Source organism: Callithrix jacchus, chromosome 8 (assembly GCF_049354715.1).
Source record: "Callithrix jacchus isolate 240 chromosome 8, calJac240_pri, whole genome shotgun sequence".
Taxonomy (NCBI): domain Eukaryota; kingdom Metazoa; phylum Chordata; class Mammalia; order Primates; family Cebidae; genus Callithrix; species Callithrix jacchus.
The window spans coordinates 48,480,312-48,501,738 of NC_133509.1; the positions used below are offsets into that span (position 1 = coordinate 48,480,312).

The 21,427-nt window shown below is 39.4% G+C and overlaps 1 protein-coding gene across 1 annotated transcript in view; it reads left to right on the forward strand.

Annotated features, from left to right (window-relative positions):
* LOC128928780 (uncharacterized) overlaps positions 1 to 21,066 on the forward strand; it is a 77,607-nt gene extending 56,541 nt beyond the window's left edge. Inside the window, exons 3-4 of the mRNA XM_078334399.1 lie at positions 17,021 to 17,285; positions 20,355 to 21,066. The gene's annotated coding sequence lies outside the window, so the exon portion shown is untranslated. The remainder of the gene's footprint in view (positions 1 to 17,020; positions 17,286 to 20,354) is intronic.
* The last annotated feature ends 361 nt before the right edge of the window (positions 21,067 to 21,427 follow it).

Consider the following 21,427-nt stretch of genomic DNA (forward strand, 5'->3'; position numbering starts at 1 on the left):
TTTATTTATGAATTTCTGTTGCACTGCTGCCTTTTTATTAGGGCTGCCCTGCCCAGCGAGGAGGCAGCCTAGTCACTATCTGCCTGCAGAGGCTTTGCTGAGCTGCTGTGGGCTCTACCCAGCTGCTGTGTGAACTTCCTTGCAGTCCTGTTTATATGGGTGTAGTTAGAACTGCCTTGGCAAAGCCGGCCCACCTCTGTAATGGCACACTCTCTCTGTAGTGGTGGGTTACCTCGGCAATGGCGGGCTGCCTCAGCAATGGTGGACTACCACTGTAATGGTTGAGTGCCTTGGTAATGGCAGACGCCCCTCCCCCACAGAGCTGGACCTTCCCGGGGTTTAGCTGTGCTTGCTGTGAAACTCTCAACCCAGAGGGTTTCCAATTGCTTTTTTTTTGTGGGGGTGGGACCAGCCAAGTCTGATCACCTGGCTCCCTGCCTCAGAGCCTTTTTTTTTAGTTGAACAGTCAACTCTCTCCCAGGCGTTCCAGTCACCTGTTGAAAAGGCACTGGGATCTGTGTGATTCCCATGTGGTGACCCACTGCGCTGGCTGAAACAGTGGTGCTGAGATTCGCGGCATTTTTTTGCCTGGGAATCTCCTGGCCTGGCTCCCTGTTTCAGTCCCCTTTTTAATCAGATGAATGACAACACTGCCTTCCTGGAGCTCCAATTGCCAGAAAAAAACGGTGCCTGGACCCGTGTATTTTGTACGGAGAACTGCTGTCCCAGGGTGCTGGCAAAGCATCCACACCAGCCAAACCAGCCATGCTGGCGACCTGTGGGGCTCCTCCACCTGGGAATCTCCTGGTCTTTGGACAATAAAAATCCATCTGGAAATGCAGTGTCCACTCATCCTCTGTGCTTTCACTGGGAGCTGCAATCCTGAGCTGCTCCTAATCAGCCATCTTGGATCTACCTTCACTCAGTTCTTAACAAAGATGAAAGAATGTTGAGCTTCCTTTTTAAGTCTCATTTCGTACAGACAGTCCTTGAGTGATAGTCCTTTGCTCCAAATGAAGGAAAATTTAGCTTTGAGCATGGTCATTTCAGAATGATATTCTGAATAACATAAAAACTAATTGCTATGCAACAAAAAGATAAAGGATTGACCCAAATTTTTCCATCCCACCTTATTTCCAAATATTCTGAAAGTCTGCTTCTGGTTCTCCCAGCCTCCCATGTTTACTCTGAACACCTTTTTCTGCAATAATCACATGCTAATTGTAAAAACATTCCAAAGTGCTGATGCTGTGACTGGTGAACAAGATCATCATTTGATGATGCCCAAATCTGTCTCAAATCACATTTTCTGCCATGGTGATAAGCATCTGACCTCTATTAGTATATATTTAAAGAAGATAATTTTTAAGTGTGCATGAAATATATATGCTGAAAAGCTTGAAACCAAGAACTGGGTTAATCTTAAACAGACTTCAGCTCCACAAGCACATTTACAAACGGAAAAAAAAAAAAAAAAGCAGGGTTAGTGTAATACATTTTAATACTTTTGGAAGAGTGTGACAATCCCATAGGCCATTATTTACTAGAAATGGTGACACTTCACAAGTTTCCCAAACTTGGGATTTATTGAGCTTCTCCATAGTAGAGTGTCTCTTGCTTCTGTTAGTTTTTCATCATTGCTGTTTATTTTATATGGTTGTTTCCAACAGTTTCTATAGAAAAATGGTACACATATTTCAAAGTAAGGAGCCTTATACAACCTGCATATAAGCACAGTAAGTAGCATTTAAGCTACACAAATGTTTCCCAGTCCTTGCCACTGAATAGGACCATTATTCTGCATCCAAGCTGTACATCATAATCGTCTGTGGGATTTAAAAAAAACACATTTCTAGGCCCTGCCTTGGAGACTTTCAGTCATTCTCAGGTGGGGTCGGGGGATGGTCCAAGCTTCTATAAATGATGAAAGTGCTACAGGTGGTTCTGCTGCACAGTGATCATTGAGGTCTTGAATTTAATAAAGCAATGCCAAGAATCTTAATTTCTTGTCAGTTATAAAATTTTAAAAAGGCATTACTGACTGGGCACACTGGCTCATGCCTGTAATCCCAGCACTTTGAGAGGCCGAGTCGGGTGTATCACCTGAGGTCAAGAGCTCGAGACCAGCCTGGCCAACATGGTGAAACTCTGTCTCTACTAAAAATGTAAAAAATTATCTGGGTATGGTCGTATATGCCTGTAATCTGAGCTACTCCAGAGGCTGAGGCAGGAGAATCCCTTGAACCCAGGAGGTGGAGGTTGCAGTGAGCCAAGATCACACCACTGCACTCCAACCTGGGCAAGAAGAGTGAAACTTCATCTCAAAAAAAAATTTTTTTTTAATTTTTTATTAAAAGGCAGTACCAACAAGTTAAAGTTGGGCAAAAGTGCCAGTTCTACTGCTTACTGTGTGAACTTACGCAAATCTTTTTTTCTGAGCCTCATGGTTTTCATCTGAAAAATGGGGAATCATAGTTTCCTAATGAAATGTTGTGAAGATTAAATAAGATAATGTATGTTACCTCATGTTCCCCAATGCCTTAGTAAACACATATAGAATAGTTATGATTTTATTTCCCTTTGGGTATGTCATCTGGAGAAACTTATACCTGAGAGATTGAATATGAGAGATTATTCTACCTATGCCCAGGAGGACGGGGGGATCTATGAGAAACGAAAAATTGTAAAACCTGGCTGTTGACATCAAAACACTTGGAAATCAATGGCTAGTCACCTTTCCTACAGAAGGAAATGGAAATATGAAATTACCCTTCTTCACTCTGAAGGCAGATGCCCAAGGAGAATGGTTCTCTGAGAAAGAAGAGTTAACAATGGCTGCTGGTCATTGACCAACTTCAACAGGAGAGATTGCTGATTTCTTCTTACTCTCACCTTCCACTGTGGGAGATGAGGCAGGTCTCTTCCCTCTTCTCTTTTTCTACCATGGTTATTTCTTCCTCTTTGCCTTTGTTTTTCTGCTCTTCCTGTATCACTAAGAACCCATATCTTCTTGTCTCTTTTGATCAGCCCAGCTTTCAGTGAAGCTTATCTTGCTGTCATTTCTTGAACTTCTGTTGTCTTAGCTAATACCTTAAACTGTATTCATTTTATTTTTTGGTCTTTAGGGCTGTCTTTCCAAATGGACTTCAAATTTTCTGAGGGAAAAGTTATTTTGCTAAGTTTCATGTACATCTTCTTCCTTAGCCCAGAACACAGAGCCATAGACATAAAAGACTGCCTCATGAAAGCATATCAGATGCCAAAGAGAGCTACCTATATGTGAAGCAGAGAGCCAATGAGGCCATCTTTGGTGATTGCTGTGCTAGTAACCTAAGGTTTAGTTTTACCAGCTGTTCGTCACTTTCCAACAGAGATGCACAAAACACACAGATTGTTATAACTTTCCATTGACTTTCCTTGTTGATAAATTTAGATACAATATTTTCCTATTTTAAGTAGTGGTTCTCAAAATTGTTTACACATTAGAATCATCTGGAGAGCTTTAGAAAACTCTTATGTTCAGACTACACCACAGACCAATCAAATCAGAATTTCTAGGAGTGAGGCCAAGGCATCAGAATTTTTAAAAGCTTCCTAGGAGAGTCCAGTTACAGCCAAGATTGAGAACCACTGTTTTAGATTAAACTATGTAAAACTGATTAAGACCCCTAGATTGGAAACTGACAATAAACAAACATCCAGGTCTGGGATTTCTTAATGGGCCCCACTGGTCCTGTGGACTTGATTCTTATTCTGACTGTTCTTTTCCTAAGCTGCTTTAAGGCACATTGTTCAGTGGATCTGAGACTATGATCTGAGAACAAGTATAAGCAAGAAATGAAATTCTTGCAGCAGGGTGGGTGCACCTGCTGTTCATCTTGGATTGCCCGTACTCCTAAATGTTACCCATTCTTCAAATCTCAAATTGAATGTTATTTCTTGAGAGAGTCTTCTCTGACAACTCTCGTATCATTAATATTTGAACACTAGTCCTACTTTCTCAGACACTCTATTGTTTCCCTTTATGGCACTCATGATACACAGAAATTTAGTGATTATTTGCTTAATATGTAATATACCACCTTCCCCTCCTCCTACTGCTGGGTTTTGAGCTCCGGGATGGAAGAGACCATCTCTGCCTTATTCATTATTGTGAAGCTGGCACCCATCACAATGCGTGTGGTAGGAGCTGAGCAAATAAATGGTGAAGGAATGGAAATCAGAGTACTAGTGTTTGATGATTGTTTATTGCGGTGGGAGAATGGCAGAATCTAGTGCCTCTCAGTGGAGTGTTCTATCAATTGTGAAACAGTGCAGAATGGGGGCAACCTCAATTACCTAATTTTGACCAGTGATTCTCAAATATGGCCTGCTCAGGAGAATCACTTGGATGTTTTGTTGAAAGTACAAATACCTATGCTTCATATCCAAAAGATCTGATTTTAGTGATGTCAGAACTAGGAATAAGTTTGCCAGCTAAGTCTGATGCCCTTGGCCACAGTCCAGTGTTTAGAAACTACTGCTTCAGACATTGCCTGAAATGACCTTCAAAACCACTGTCAAATTTAGAGCTTGTAGTTTCTGTAGCACAGTTACACTTTTGCTCTGGGATGAAATTGTGAAGGTGAGGTTAATGGTTTTGTTTGGAGGAGAGACACATTGCTTTATGCAAGAACTCTGGAGGGATAATGCCACTAGTACCATCCACTCTGTTTAGTAATGTGGCTGGCTGGACTTATGGTTTCTTAGCAATCAATATTCTAAAGCCTGATGATAATATTAGAACTATGTCAATGTAACAGTTTTCCCAAATGCTTGGAAACCTTAACCATGTAGGCTACGGTATGTGGCTATACTGATCTCAGTGGCTGTACTGACATTGAAAAAATATGTCAGCGTTGGCCATATTTTTGTATACCTATGTCTATTTTTAGAGGCACGCAACATGGGAAATATTACGTTAAATATTCATGGCATTTGCGTTCATGCTCAGAAAAAGATACACAGATTATAAAACTTCATTTATTCAGAAATCTCCCATCTATCAAACTTGACTAGCCAAATAGAGCACAGAAGGAGACAATAAGTAAAAGAGAACTCTATATATCAAAAATATATGGCATTTTAAATAAAACCTATATGAGCAAACGTAAGCCTTTTTTCTTTTTTTTTCAAAGTAGAATCCAGTTACTCAGGATCTGTTAGCTGTATCTTTAGAGGTAATCTAGCTGCTTTGGGGAATCATGATGCATGTACAGTAAACACAGGAATACCAGAATCATAGCTGTTTAACACTTCTTGGGCCGAAACAGTCCTTTGTTTCAGTCGACATTCTTACATCTAATAATTGATCATTTTTACATGTGTTATATAATTTGATATTTATCATAAACAAAAAGAAATCCAAGGAAGATAATATTCCCATTCTGCAGATGAGGAAACTGTGTGGTACGGAGATTAAAGAACTTAATAAAGTCATTCTGATTTCTAGTTTAATAAACTTTCTGCTGTACTATGTGGCCTGATGGAGTTTCACTCTTTGTTGCCCATGCTGGAGTGCACCGGTGCCATCTCAGCACATTACAACCTCTGTCTCCTGAGTTGAGGCATTTTTCTTGCCTCAGGCTCCCAAGCAGCTGGAACTATAGGCATGCACCACCACGCCGAGCTACGTTTTTACATTTTTAGTAGAGACAGGGTTTCACCACATTGGCCTGGCTGGTCTCGAATTCCTGACCTCAGGTGATCCACCCACCTTGGCCTCCCAAAGTGCTAGGATTACAGGTGGGAGCCACCATACCTGGCCTTACATTGCTTTATAAAATAACCACTTTTGATAACTATAAGGAGATTCTAGAATCGTCAAGAAAAGTTTGAAGTTTAGTATACTTAGTTTAAAAAGTGTAGAATCATCTATTGTATTTTACAAACATTTTCATTAATCATTGTTAAAATTAAATAACAATGTATGAGTACCTGAAAGACTAAGTTTCTGTCATATGGAAAAATCACTTACGTGAATTCTTTACTGTGTAGGTATTTGGATGAAAAAGAAATACAAACATACTGAAGCACACATTTTTAAAACTTCTTGCCACTATGAGTCACCACCATTTTGTATGTGAATGTGGTGTGGGTTATTTATTATTTACATTGTTCACAAACCCTTCTTCCGTGCTTAAAAATGACCCAGGACAGGAAGGGAAGGAGACAGCACCAGTCAATTAAAACAAGAGATTTTTAACAGACGTATATGCCCTAACTGGGAGCCAAGACACTGATACTAACCTCTTCCTCACAAAGAGTGATTAAGGGATCTTGGCTTGTGCTAAAGTTCTGCTTGGCAATATATATGGTGGTAATATTACAATGGCTCGTGTAATTTATGCCTTGTTCAAATTCTTACCTTGTATAGTTCAGTTCTTATCAGCATAGTTCTCCAATCCTAGGATTAGATGTACGGCTGATATAAATCATCAGAGAACAAAATTCTGTATTCCTGTTCCTTGCAATCAATGAGTGGACAGACTGTAAACCTTGCAAGGATAGAAGTGTTATTATTTTGCAATTGTTTCATTCTTTACCTTACTCACTGATATTTTCTGCAGAGCTGTGCTGGCCATTGGCTTTTGACCTTCCAGGGTTTGGTAAAAAAAAAATTTTTCCAGGATACTTTCAGATGTCAAAGCATTTGTGAACATTAGACTTCTGAATCCATGTTGGTGTTAAAGAAGTAATCCCAAATATTAATCTATTGTCTGATTTTTAAATTATATTGCTCTTAAATGACTGTGGAGTTATTTTTGCTTCTCCTAAAACTAGGAAAATTAGGTTTGAGTCACTACATCAAATTTTTTCTCATCTTCTTATCCACTAATTTGTTAATGGGTTATGTGGTGGTTTTAAAATATGTCCATAAATTCTTTGACACAACTCCTTTCCAAGCTGGAGTCCTACTCCCTGCCACTTCAAAGTCCACCAGAGGTAGCGACTCACTTTCAACACACCGAATGTGGCAAGAAGTCATGATTTGTGACTTCCACAGATAGCCTATAAAAAATATTACCACCTCCATTTGCTGTCTTTTATATTGCCCACTTTTGGGGGAAGCCAGCTGCCATGTTGTGAGGATACCTAAATAGGCTTCAGAGACACCTGTGTGAGGAGGAATGGAGTCCTCCTATCAGCAGCCTGCATGTGGAAGATCCACCATGCAAATGTCTCCAGCTCCACTCAAGCCTTCAAATGGCTGCAGCCCTGGCTGATTTCTTGACTGTAACCCCATGTGATTTCCCAGCCAGAACCATACAGCTGAGCCACTCTGAATTCCTGACCTGTAGAATCTGCAAGAGATAATATATGAGTATTGTTGTTTTAGGGCACTAAGTTCTGGTAGACTTTGTGAAGTGGCACTAATCCAGTTGTCTTGTCAAGACAAGGTGTTGCCTTTGTTCATAGAACAAATATTTACTGAGCATCTAGTCAAGCAGTCTGTTAGGAGCTGCTTATACCAAAATGAACAGAAGAAACATAGTACCTGCCTTTGAAGAGCTGATAATCCTGCAATGGATACAAATTTAAATAAATGATTACTTGATTATTTAATTACAATAAGTGTGCCAGGCAATAGGGTTATGAGTGCGATGATTTTCAACCTGAAGGTCAGGAAAGGTTTCCCTGAGGAGCTGACATATAAGCTGAAACTTGAGAAATGTATAGGAGTTAACCAGGGAAAGAGAAAGGCTGGGGAGAGGAAAGAGCTTTCCGGGCACAGGGACTATGTTCAGTGGTCCCAACTAAGAAATTTCTCTACTAGAAACTACTGAGAGATGTTTTGTTCATTCTATTTCTTCAAAGAAGTACTATTTGAGCACCTACCACGTGTCAGGTACCGTTCCAGGCACTAGGAATAAAGCAGTGGACAAAACAGACAGGAATGCCTCCTCTTCTAGAACTTATATTTTAGTAGGTGAGAAGAATAATAAAAATGAATAAATATGTCAAGTAAACCTCTGGTTTCTGGTCCTACATACAAGGAATGTGAAGGTCATCTCTCAAGCCTTTCTCTCAAGAAAGAAGCTGAACAAACTGAAAATCAGTAACTCTTTGTAGATCCATCAGAGAACTGAGGTCATAGGGCAAACTTTGCCCCCAAATTGGCCAGTCAGCCAGGCAGATACAGAAAACTTAAAATAAAACTCAGTGGGAACCTGTATGAGGGTAGGAAGACCTAATCTGTAAGTGGCAGATTGCTGAAGGCTCAGTGTCAACAAGTTTGAGAATTAAAAACTCCAGAAGGGCCCAATCTTAAAGGAGGCCCCATGCTTTCATGAGTTTTACCCTGAGGAGCTCGATCAGGTTTTCACAGTGGACATCAGAAAAATCCCCTTGTGCTTCTGGCATGGGGAGAGGAAAATAAGCTATTTTGAAATGTGCCCAAAGCATTCTGTTCTTCCTAACAAGGACTGCCTTCAAGAGAAACTATTTTACCAGAGTCTAAATTACTAGGGTCTTTCTAGAGACTGACTTGGGAGAAGGAAAAAACTCAGCTCAAGCCCTGACTAACTTTCCTATCTCTTCTATGAGAAAAAACCAAACCAAACCAAAGTAAAACTGAGAAGCACCATGAAGGTCACAGACTAGGGATGCAGGCTCATGAAAAGGCGGAGATCCAATCCAGGGACTACAGAATGCTGCCGCTTCCCTCACACCTCACCACAACACTAACCCGGGTCCTGTATAATAACAACGGAAGAGCACTGTGCATCTCAGATATTTGAGGTGTCTCTAGGAAAACCCAAGGACAACAGAGGATATGAACATAAGGATGCTAAAGGAAAGTTTAACTTCTGCTACCTACAGCTATAACAAACAGTAAACGTAGACTAACCTCTAGCCAGATAAACCAAATATGTAATACTAGAGATGGTGATAAGTACTGAGAAGAGAAGGATTAGGAGAATTGGGGGAGAAATGGGTTGCGATGTTAAATACTAGGTTGGTGCAAAAGTAATTGTGGTTTTTGCCGTTACTTTTTTGTTTTGAGACAGAGTTTCGCTCTTGTTACCCAGGCTGGAGTGCAATGGCGCAATCTCAGCTCATCACAACCTCCACCTCCTGGGTTCAGGTGATTCTCCTCCCTCAGCCTCCTGAGTAGCTGGGACTACAGGCATGCACCATCATGCGCACTACCATGCCCAGCTAATTTTTCGTATTTTTAGTAGAGATGGGGTTTCACCATGTTCACCAGGATGATCTCGATCTCTTGACCTTGTGATCCACCTGCCTCGGCCTCCCAAAGTGCTGGGATTATAGGTGTGAGCCACCATGCCTGGCCTTGCCATTACTTTTAATAGTGTGGGTAGGAAAGGTCTCACTGAGCAGGCAACATCTGGGCTGACATCTGTGCAAACATCTGAAGGAGGCGAGAGAGTGAGCCATGGAGACAACTGGGAGAGATGGGAGGGAATATCAGGTCCTTGGGAACAAAACGTTAGGGGGCTGGAAAGTAAAAGAAAAACCAAGATAGTATGGTGTCCTGAGAAACAAGTTAATAAAATATTTCCAGAAGAACAGTCCAAACAATGATGATAAATGTTACCGAGTAGTCAACCAAGAGAAATGACCATGAGTTTTAGCAATGTGGACATCACTGTTGGAGAGCAGTTCTGGAACATGGAAGAGGCAATGCCTGCCGAAACAGCATTCTGGAGGGAATGGGAGAACAGGTTTTAGAGACCTGAGTGTAGAGAAGTCTTCAGAGGAATTCCTGTGAAGAAGAATGGAAATATGACTTTGTAGCTGGAAGGCAACATAGATGGGAGAAAAAGCATCCTGTTTGTATACCAGCAGAATGATGTGGTCAAGAGTGGGAAAACGGTGATGCAGGAGAAGGAAAGGGGAGGAATTTCTGGAGTAGTGTTCTTGAATATTTAAGAGGATTGGGATCTAGTGAACAGGCGGAGTTTAGCCTTAGATAGCAACACGGAAAGTTCATCCCTGGTAAAATAGAGAAGGCGGTGTATCTGGGCCCAGATGCTTGTGGGCGGGTGGAGTTGCTTGTGTGTTGGTGGGAACTTGTGGAAGCTCTCTTCTGATGGTTTCTATTTTCTCAGGGAAGTAGCAATCAAGGTCAAGAGCTGAGAGTGAAGATGGGGGAGGAGGTGTTGGAAGTTTTAGGAGAGAGAATTGTTGTCCAGGAGAGTGGAATAGTAAATGAACTAGGGAAATGTGCTGTGCTTGCTGGGCAGCATGAACTGCATGCTTAAAGTTATTAGTCAGGAATGTGATGAATTTAAAGGGAGACCTGTCAGTACGAATGAATGTCTTCTAGTTCCTTCTGGCTGCACAGGTTCAGGTTAAGAATAACATTTCTGCAAGTGAGGATAACATAGATGCTTGTTCACATCTCACAACCAGCTACTAAGATAAATAAGAAATGATGCATTTGTGCAAAATCTACTTCATTTAGCATTGTTGGAGAATTGTGTGAGGGTCTCTGGTTAATTGAATATCTTAGATCATTAACTCCATTATATCATACATGACTAATTTTTCTGTAGAATTAACAGAAGAAAAAGAGAACTACTCTGAATATCACATGAGAGTTTTGTGATAATAGTAAGTGTCTAAAAATCTAACAGCCCTCCAGTACCATTGTTATGAAAAGCAAGGATCACTGTACATCCTAGGGGAAAGTCTGGTTGTTTGAGTTTTATAACAGTTTGAAATCTGGATACGTTATGTTGAGAAATTTTGAAAAGATATAAAATTAAAAAGGGATGTCACTAAATATATTAAGAGTATCTTCATAAAAAAATCGATTATGTCTTGGTTTTACCTATGATGGTGTTGTAATAACAGGTTTTTTTCCTCTCAAATGGCTTTACCTTTGATAGTGAAGCAGCAATGAGAGCAGAGGTTCTTAATCTTTGACAATGCCATCACCACTGCCAATGTCAGTGTGAGTCTGATCATCTAGACCTGCTTCATCTTTGATGCCTGCAAGTCAGACTTACTTATCTCTCTACTGCTTGTGTTCTCTAGTAGTTGACACTCTTTTTATAGTTGCAAATCTGGTTTGCATTATTCACTGATTTTTAAAAATGATAACATGAGCAATACATATTCACTGAAAACAATTTGTAAAACGCGCAAAGGTAAAGAGAAGAAAAAAACAAGTTATCTTACCACCCAGAGATGAATACAATTAACATTTTGGTGGATTTCAGTCTAATATTTTAATTCATACATATGTATATTTAGAAAAATTATCTCAAACTGTATTTCATTTTATATCCTTTTAACTAAATATTTTATCGTGAGATTCTCACATGCCATTACATATTATTTCCTTTTTTTTTTTTTGTTTTTTTTTTTTTTAGAAATTGGATTTCACTATGTTGCCCAGGCTTAACTTGAACTCTCCTAGATGGGCTCAAGCAATTCTCCTACCTCAGCCTCCCAAGTGGCTGGGTCTATAAGTGCACAACACTGCACCTGGCTATCACCACATATTCTTTGAAAATGTATTTTTAATACCTATGTTTTCATATATTGTATGAATATATCATAATTTATTTAACAGTTCTCCCATTGTTGCACATTTAGGATGTTTTTAAATCAAAAAAAACCATGATGGTGAGCGTCCTTGAACATAAATTTCCTTTTGTAGTACTGATTTTTCTTCCTCCTCTGCCTTCTTTTTTTTTTTTTTTTTTGCCTGAGACAGGGTCACACTAAGTCAACCAGGCTAGAGTGCAGTGGTACGATCTTGGCTCACTGCAACCTCCACTTTCCAGGTTCAAGCCTGGTTTATTTTCTTGAATTCTGGGGTCAAAGAGTACAAAAATGTTTATTTAATTTTTATTTTTTTATATTTTTGAGACAGAGTCTCACTCTGTCGCCCAGGCTGAAGTGCAGTGTCACAATCTCAGCTCACTGCAACCTCCACCTCCTGGGTTCAAGCAATTATCTTGCCTCAGCCTCCTGAGTAGCTGTGATTACAGGCACGTTCCACCCTGCCAGGCTAATGTTGCAGTTTTAGTAGAGACCAGGTTTCACCATGTTGGTCATAATGGTCTTGAACTCCTGTCCACGTGATCTGCCTGCCTCAGCCTCCCAAAGTGCTGGGATTACAGGTGTGAGTCACTGTGCCTGGCCCGGTACAAACGTATTTAAAGTCATGCGTACATATTGCAGCCACCCTCCTGAAAAATTATGCTGATTTGCAGTCCCTTGAAAGTGAACAAAGTGGTCAATTTTGCTGTACCCTTAAGAATTCTGCCTGTCTAGTACCTACTGCACACCTCACCTGTGATTACGTCAGTTTAGTTCTCAGATGAACTGCTGCATTAGCCTCCCAACAGGTCTCCCTGATTACTGACATTCCCTCCACTGAGATATTCTCCATGCTGCTGGCAGAGGTATTGTTCCACACCACTGACCTTGACACTTCCCGGATAAAAACCCCCAGTTGTTCCTCAGTCCCCACGAGTTACACGGCAGCACACAATGCCCTTCACAGTCTGCCCCGGCCCCTCTTTTTAGCCTCTTTGGCTGCTCACCTCTAAGTACTCTGAGTAAGCCACACAGAATCTTTTTATTTACAGAACACATGGTGCTCATTCATGGTTCCAAGCCTTTACACACTTGCACTCTATCATGCTTCCTCCCTGAAATTCCAATTCATCCTTCCTGACACAGGGCAGAGGTCCCTTCTGGGATGCTTCCCTGACTTCTTAGGGAATACAGCTAAGCTCACTTCCCACAGCATTATGTTCATATCCACAGCTATGCCACTAACCATTCTGCATTGCATTTATTGGCTTAACTTGTTTTCCCATTGAGTTAGAGGACCTCAAGAACTGTGTCCTATTTATTAACATTTTGTCCTCATTCTGTGCTTTTAGCCACTGAGTCAATGAATATTTATTAATTCCTAATAATGTAACAAGCTATATTTTGAGTGTTCTGATACTGTTTAGCTCAGAAGGGATGGATTGCCTGGATGTGCCATTGTTCCCAGTCCACAACAATCTCTTAAGTGGCTTCCCTTAGCATCTAAGCGTGTCTCTGTTCTGTGCAGTCTTTGATCACAAGCTCCTGTATATTTTTCTATCTCTTTCTAGTCTTTGTCTTAATGTGTTTTATGGCCCCTCCCCTACATTCTTTCAGTCCATCCATCCCACTTTGATTTCACTTATTGAACAAAGTTCAGTGCCACGAGCAGCTAATGGCTTTCCCTTGGTGCTTTCCCTTTTGTTCTTGCTCGGCCCCATAGAGCACCCCAGATGTTAACGTTTTCTGATCCTTTGTACAGGTGGCTAGAGAAACACATAGAATTGTGTTGCCTGGATCATCCTGCTTGTGAACTCTATTCTAATATATATTTATATATTTTCTCTGCCTCTGATTTATTTTTTATTTTCTGTTCTTAGGGATGCCCTGTAAGCAATCTCTATCCTTTGTTGAACAAAGCAGAATATACATCCATACATAAATCAACACATCAATGCAAAAACTCATGCTGCTGTCTATTATTACAGACTAAATGCTTTCAGAAGGCTGCGAGGCACTCCGCTGCTCACCTGTGTACACACTGGCTTGTCTTTTCATACCCCTCACAAGGTTGCTGTTTCAAACCTTTTCTGTTCTCTATTTCAATCACTTGGCCTCAAATTTCTCTTAAAAATAGAGTCCATCTGAGAGATTTTGCTTTGCTTCTGACTCTCTATATTGCCTTGTTTTTTGGGGCCAACCAGTTGGACATCTCCAGAGGGGACAGCTCACATCATGGTGGTGAGCATTGCTTCTGGCTTTGTACTGAAGTCTCCACGATGCCTTCTCCTCTGCCTACAGACCTGTTCCAGTAGATTTCAGTTCATGTACTCAGCTAATAACTTCTCTTTTCATTTTCTATAATGTATCTTAATTTCCAACTCAAAGCCCCATTTTGCTGATGTGGGAAAGAAACTTCCATTCTTCTCAGGGTTTACCTTTTCCTCCTAATGGCTCTTATGCAGTAGGAGAAAATGGGGAGAGAATGAGGAAGGACAGCAATACTTCTCCTTGTTATTGGTCTGCACAGGTCACCATTAAGAAGTCTGTTTTAGGCCAGGTGTGGTGGCTCACACCTCTAATCCTAGCAATTTGGGAGGCTGAGGCAGGTGGATCATCTGAGGTCGGTAGTTCGAGACCAGCCTGACCAACATGGAGAAACTCCATCTTTACTAAAATATATAAATATATATATAAATTGGCCGGGCATGGTGGCACATGTCTGTAATTCCAGTTGCTCAGGAGGCTGAGGCAGGAGAATTGCTTGAACCCAGGAGATGGAGGTTACAATGAGCGGAGCTGCGCCACTGTGCTCCAGCCTGGGTAACCAGAGGGAAACTCCATCTCAAAAAAACACACACACAAAAAAAAAAAAAAAAAAAAAAAAATCCAAGAAGTCTGTTTTAACACTTCTTGACAAGGAGGCAACTTTGCTGAGCCTACTCAAAGCCCTGTATTCATAAACAGATTACACAGCTCTTTTAATCTCAGGTCTGAGCTCCTTCTGTGAGGCTACGGCAAGTCAGAGCCCTCATAATCTGCTCTTGGAATCCACAACTGGCTTTCTCTCTACTTCCTCCTGCTTCTTTGCCTCTGGAAATCTCTAGTAGGGGGAAATAAGTCTCCTTTCATTTTTTTTTTTTTTTTTTTTTTTCAGGAAATTGGTTCTCTGACAAACTTAGTCAAACCCTAAGTTAGGATTCTTTTTCTAATTTCTCCCAAGAGCTTAATAGTTTGGGAAACAACAAGAAAAAAACCAGGAAGACCTTTGAATAAGGGCAAGACTGACTGAATGCCTTAAATGTCAGGGAAATGATCAGAATAATACATCAAATGGTATTCCTATCATAGTAAACACAAAGCAAGCAAACAAAAAACAGTCTCTGATTCTTCTAGAAGCATCCTATTCTTGGTACCAGAAGCCCTTTTGAAAAAAAAAATCACCATCTATTGTCTTCATTCTATTTTAGTCATCCCTTTAGCCACTTGCAATCTGGCTTTACTTCTAGCATTCTACTAAAAACACTCTCTCTGAATCTCCAACTGTTTTTAGTTTTTTCCTCCTTCTCTCCTAACTTCCTTTTTACCTTCCAACCTCCCTCTTTTCTTCTGTATTATTCGACTGTTTAGTGGCAGACTGTGCATTGGAGAAACAAGAATGAATTAGACTCTTCCTGGGTTTTAAAAATAATTTTTAATTTTTAAAAGAGATATGGTTGCCAATCTCTGAATATGTTGCCCACTCTGACCTTGAACTCCTGGGCTCAAGTGATTCCTCTCTTCCTCAGCCTTCCTCAATAGGTGGGATTACAGGTGCATGCCACAGTGCTGGCTGTTCCTTTTTTTAAGGCATTTAAGATCAGGTGAGGCACGTAAGTAAATAAATCAGCAAGTACTTCACAAAAATTTGTTGCTTCTGCTTTTGATGCTAGGAAAACCCTGGCTCCTTCTTGTTGATGTTCAAGTTTCTAATCCCTCCTCCTTCCATCTCCTCTCTTGCTTGTTCACTGGCTCCTCTTAAATTTCCCATTCACCCAGCTATTTTCATGACTTTGTCCTGGGTTTCCTCCCTCAGAGAAGTTCTGGGTGTTCACATGGATGAACAGTACAGCTGACTCTTGGGCCCAATATCTAGATCCGTCTGTAGGCTGTTGTTTATAATAGCCAGCTAAACAAATGCAGCTAGATTTCCTCTTCTCACCTCTCCTTCTGTTAATGTCACCACCACTGTCTTTCAGCAAAGTTTAAAACCAGGCTGGGTGCAGTGGCATACAGGTGTACTCCCAGCACTTTGGGAGGCTGAGGCAGGTGCATCACTTGAGCCCAGGAGTTCAAGGACAGCCTGGGCAACGTAGGAAGACCCTGTCACAAAACAACAGCAACAACAAAAATGGCAGCACATTTTTCAACCCTCCACATCCAGCCAACTGCTCTTTTCTTTCTCCCCATTTTACTTTGATTGAACTTATATAGGACAGAACTTTTTCTTTGCTTTTCTTCATGCCTGGAACAGAGAGTTCTTTGCTAGATGATCACAAGATCCTGGAAACTCTCCCTAGTCCAAACTTTACTTACATGTCAGAATTAGCTTTCAGTAGTACCACATCTGTCTTATGGTTTTCTTTGTCACATCCTGCATTGCCTCTTTTTTGTCCATTGGATTAAATTTGAGTTCTTCACCCAGCAGTCAGTGCCTCTATGATATAGTCCAAATTATGTTTCCAGCTTTATCTCCAAGTAGGCTTTTGTGAATATCTGATATACTACAGCATACATATGCCATTCCTCAGATGCCAGGTATATTGCCTAATTGCCTTTGCTTCTGTTTGTATAGCTAGAATGTATTATTCTATAGGATATGGAATGTACCCATTGCTTCTTGTTGAAATCTTAGCCGTATTTAAAACTTCTTAAGGGTTTTATTCCATGAATCAGTTCAGGTCTCTCTAACCAGATACTGTCTTTTCCTCCACTGATTTCCCAGAGCACTTTGTTTCAACCTCTTGTGTGGCTGTTACCTTACTCCTCCCTATATAATGATTACTTATTTCTCTCATCCACTTGTGAAGCTTCAGTCTTCTTAGAGATGGTGCCTCTTCTTATTCATTTTGCAGATTTAACAGTGTATATTGTTGTATCTTCTATATAAAGGGACCCAGTATCTATTCTCTCTTTCTCTTTAGTAACAGAACTCTCATTTTTTTCCCTTCTTCTTCTTTCAGGATGATAATGTGCCCAGCTAAAAATACTTACTCTCCAAGCTCCCCTGCAGTCAGGTGGCCAAATGAGTCAGTTCTATACACGGAGATGAAAGCTGAGGGTTTCTGACTTTCTAGATATAGGCACCACACTCCTTTCTGGTTTACCTTCTGCCTGGAATATGGACCTGATTCTAGTCTTCTGGCCATTAGATGATAATCTTCAGGGTGAAAATTAACTCATTGTTTCTTTCATTTAACAGATATTTACTGAATACATGCTGTTGTGCCAGGCACTATTGTGGATGCTTTAAAAAGCAGCAGAGCAGAAGGAAAGAAGCTGAATCCCTGATGGCATCATGAAACATTGCCGCATCTTTAACTGTTTACCTCTGGACTCCATGAATCCCCTTCTCTTCAAGCTAATTTTACTCAGTTGTTTGATCATTTTCTGTTATTTAAAAAGAAAGCTGAATGAGTTTCTTATATACACGATGCTGTTCTATTACTGATCCAAAGCCTAGAATTGTAAGTGAGACTGGCTTAGGTTTATTTTCTTCTTGAAATAATCATGTGAATTTTCTCCTTTATTCTGTTAGTTTCTGTTGATTTTCAGATGTTAACCAGTCTTGCATTCTTGTAATCAACTTTACTCAATTTGAATGTATTTATTATCTGTTTGTATTAGTGGATTCAACTTGCTAATGTTTTGTTTGGGATTTTTGCATTATGTTCATGAGAGATACTGGCCTATATTTTCCTTCCTTGTAATGTTAATGTCAAGTTTGATATCAAGGTTATGCTGGCCTTGTGAGTTGGGAAACAGTTTTTCTTTTGATTTTCAGGAAGAGTTTGCCTAACATTGTTCTTCCTTAGATAATTAAAATAATTTACTGGTGAACCTCTTTGGGCTTGGAGCTTTCATTGTTTTAGTTATGGATTTAATTTCTTTTCCTTTCTTTTTTTTTCTTTTGAGACAGAGTCTCACTCTGTCACCCAGGCTGGAGTGCAGTGGCAAGATCTCGGCTCAATGCAGCCTCTGCCTCCGGAGTTCAAGCGATTATCCTGCCTCAGCCTCCTGAGTAGCTGGGATTACAGGTGCACACCACCATGTCCATCTAATTTTTGTATTTTTATTAGAGACAGGGTTTCGCCATGTTGCTCAGGCTCATCTTGAACTCCTGACCTTGTGATCTGCTGCCTCAACCTCCCAAAGTGCTGTGATTACAGGTGTGAGCCGCCGTGCCTGGCGATTCAATTTCTTTTTTTTTTTTTTGAGATGGAGTTTCGCTCTTGTTACTCAGGCTGGAGTGCAATGGTGTGATCTCGGCTCACCGCAACCTCCGCCTCCTGGGTTCAGGCAATTCTCCTGCCTCAGCCTCCCGAGTAGCTGGGATTACAGGTGTGCACCAGCATGCCCAGCTAATTTTTTGTATTTTTAGTAGAGACGGGATTTCACCATGTTGACCAGGATGGTCTTGATCTCTTGACCTCGTGATCCACCCTCCTCGGCCTCCCAAAGTGCTGGGATTACAGGCGTGAGCCACCACGCCCGGCCTGATTCAATTTCTTTAACAGATAGAGGGCTATTGGATTTTCTATTGGAGGAGGGAAGAGATATTGGTCAAAGGATACAGAATTTTAGTAAGATAGCAGGAAAAAATTAAAGACATCTATTGTATAAGATGGTGGTTGTAGTTAATCACAATGTGTTGTATTTTTGAAAATTGCTAAGAGAATAGATTTTAACTGTTCTCACGGTAAAAAATAAGTATGTGAGATTGTGCATGTTATTTAGCTCAATTTAGCCACTCCATAATGCATTCATATATCAAAACATCATGTTATGTAAGACAAATATATATAATTTTTTGTCAATTAAACATAAATAAAATTTGTCTTTCTAAAGTCACTTTTGGTACTTTAGGCTTTACAAGCAGTTTGTTTATCTAAAATCAAATTTATCTTCATTATCTTTTTAATATCTATAGAATCTACAATAAAGTTCCACTTATGTAAGATATTAAAAATATATTCTCATTTTCTTGATTAATTTTTCTTGAAGTTTATCAGCTTTTACATTTGTTTTCAGATAACTACCTTTTGCCTTAATTTTCACTGGTATATGTTTGCTTTCTTTTTTATTGATTTCTGCTCCTAATTTTCTACTGCTTTCCAGGGTTTAATTTGCTGGGTTTTTTCCAGCCTAGTTTCTTGAGATGGAAGCTTATATCCTTGATATTTAATGCTTCTATTTAAAAGAGGTACTCAAAGTTATATGTTTTCCTCTAAGTACTGCATTAGCTGTATAGAACAAATCATACATCATATTTTAATGTTTTTAAAATTGACAAATGAAAAATTGTATATATTCATAATGTACATTGTGATATTGTACATCATTATATGTATTTTGATAGACATATACATTGTAGAGTGATTAAATCAAGTTAACTTATGTATCCAGCACTTCACATATTGACTTTTTGTGATGAGGACATTTAAAATCTACTCTCTTAGCAATTTTGAAGCATACAATATGTTATCGTTAACTATAGTCACTATGCTGTACAACAGATCTCCAGAACTTACTCCTCTTGTCTAATTGAAACTTTTTGTGCTTTGACCAACATTTCACCATCCCTCTAAAACTCCTCTCCCCACCCCTAGCCTTTGCTAATCACCACCATTCTACTTCCTGCTTCCATGAGTTTGATTTTTTTTTAATTCCACATGTAAGTGAGAGTTTATAGTATCTGTCTTTCTGTGCTTGGCTTACTTCACTTAAGATAATGTCCTCCAGGTTCATCCATGTTGTCACAAATGACAGAATTTCCTTTTTTTTAAGGCCAAGTAATATTCCATTGTGTATATATTTTCTTCATTCATTCACTGTTAGCCAGTTAGGTTGATTCCTTATCTTGGCTATTGTGAATAACGCTACAATGAACATGGGAGTGCAAGTATCTCTTCAACATAACTGATTTCATTTCTTTTGGGTATCTATACTCAAAATAAAATTGCTGGATCATATGGTAATTCTATTTTTAATTTTTCACGGAACTCCATACTGTTTTCCATATGGCTGTACTAATTTACAGTCTCATGAACAGTGTATAAGGGATCCCTTTTCTTGCTAACGCTTCTTATCTTTTGTCTTTTTCATAAAAGCTATCGTTACAGGTGTGAAGTGATATCTCATTGTGGTTTTAATTTGCATTTCTCTAATGATTAGTGATGCTGAGCATTTTTCATATACCTGTTGCCCTTGATATTTTTTATTAAGAAATGTCTACTCAGGTCTTTTACCCATTTTAAAATCAGGTTATTTGCTTTCTTGCTATTGAGTTGTGTTCCTTATACATTTTGGATGTTAACTTCTTATCCAATGTGTTGTATGCAAATGTCTTCTCCCATTCCATATGTGGTCTCTTCACTCTGTTGATTGTTTCCTTTGCTGTGTGTGCAGAATTTTTTCAGTTAGATGCTATTCCCATTTGGCTACTTGTGCTTTTGTTGCCTGTGCTTTGTGGTCATTAATATGTCGTATTTTGCTATCATTTAGGTCAAAATATTCTCTCTCTCTCTCTTTTTCAGGGTCTCCATCACCCAGGCTGGAGTGCAGTGGCATGATTATGGCTCACTGCAATTTTGACTTCCCCAGGCTCAGTGATCCTCCCACCTCCTTCTCCTGGGTAGCTGGAACTATAGGTGCACACCACCATGCTGGACTAATTTTTTAGAGATGGGTTTTCACCATGTTGCCCAAGCTGGTCTTGAACTCCTGGGTTTAAGTGATCCTCCCACCTCAGCATCCCAAAGTGTTGAGATTACTGGTGTGAACCACTGTGCTCGGCCTCACAATATTTTCTAATTTGCATTGTGATTTCTTCTTTGATCCATTGGTTATTTAGAAATATATTGCCTAATTTACAAACAGTTTGGAATAGTCTAGTTACTTTTCAATTATTGATTTATAGGTTAATTCCACTGTGGTAAAAAAAAAACCTTACTCTGGGTGATTATATTCTTTAAAGTTTGTTAAAATTTTTCTTTATGGCCCATTATAAGATTTATTTTAGTGAATGTTCCGTGTGCATAGTTAAGAATGCATATTCCCAAATTGTTGCATATCACCTTTTATATGTATTAGTTATGTCAATTATTAATCATATTGTTAAAATCTATATATTTTTTGTTGCCTACTGTCAGTTACTGAGCAAAACATGTTATAATTTTTAGTTACAATGAATTTGTCTATTTTGTTTTATATATTTCAAAACTGTGTTATTAAAAACATAAAAATCCATGACTTCTTCCTGGTGAATTGTCGCTTGTATCATTGTAAAATGTTCCTGTGAATTTCTTGCCATACTTCTTAAGTTAGACTCATTTTAATGTGATATTATTATAGCTACACCAATTTTCTTTTGGGTAAAGTTACCATCTTTTTACATTCAAATTTTCTGTTTTTATATTTATGATGTGTGTCTTATCAGTCATGTTTGAATCTTAGTTCTTTTACCCTTCGTTAGCTAAAGCCCAGTTTCTTGACTGTAAAATAGAGATGATTAAGTATATATAACTGTCTATATGCTATATAGGATTATACATGTATAATTTAATGTGTGTGTATATATACATGCACTAAAATCTTACTATCAACTATT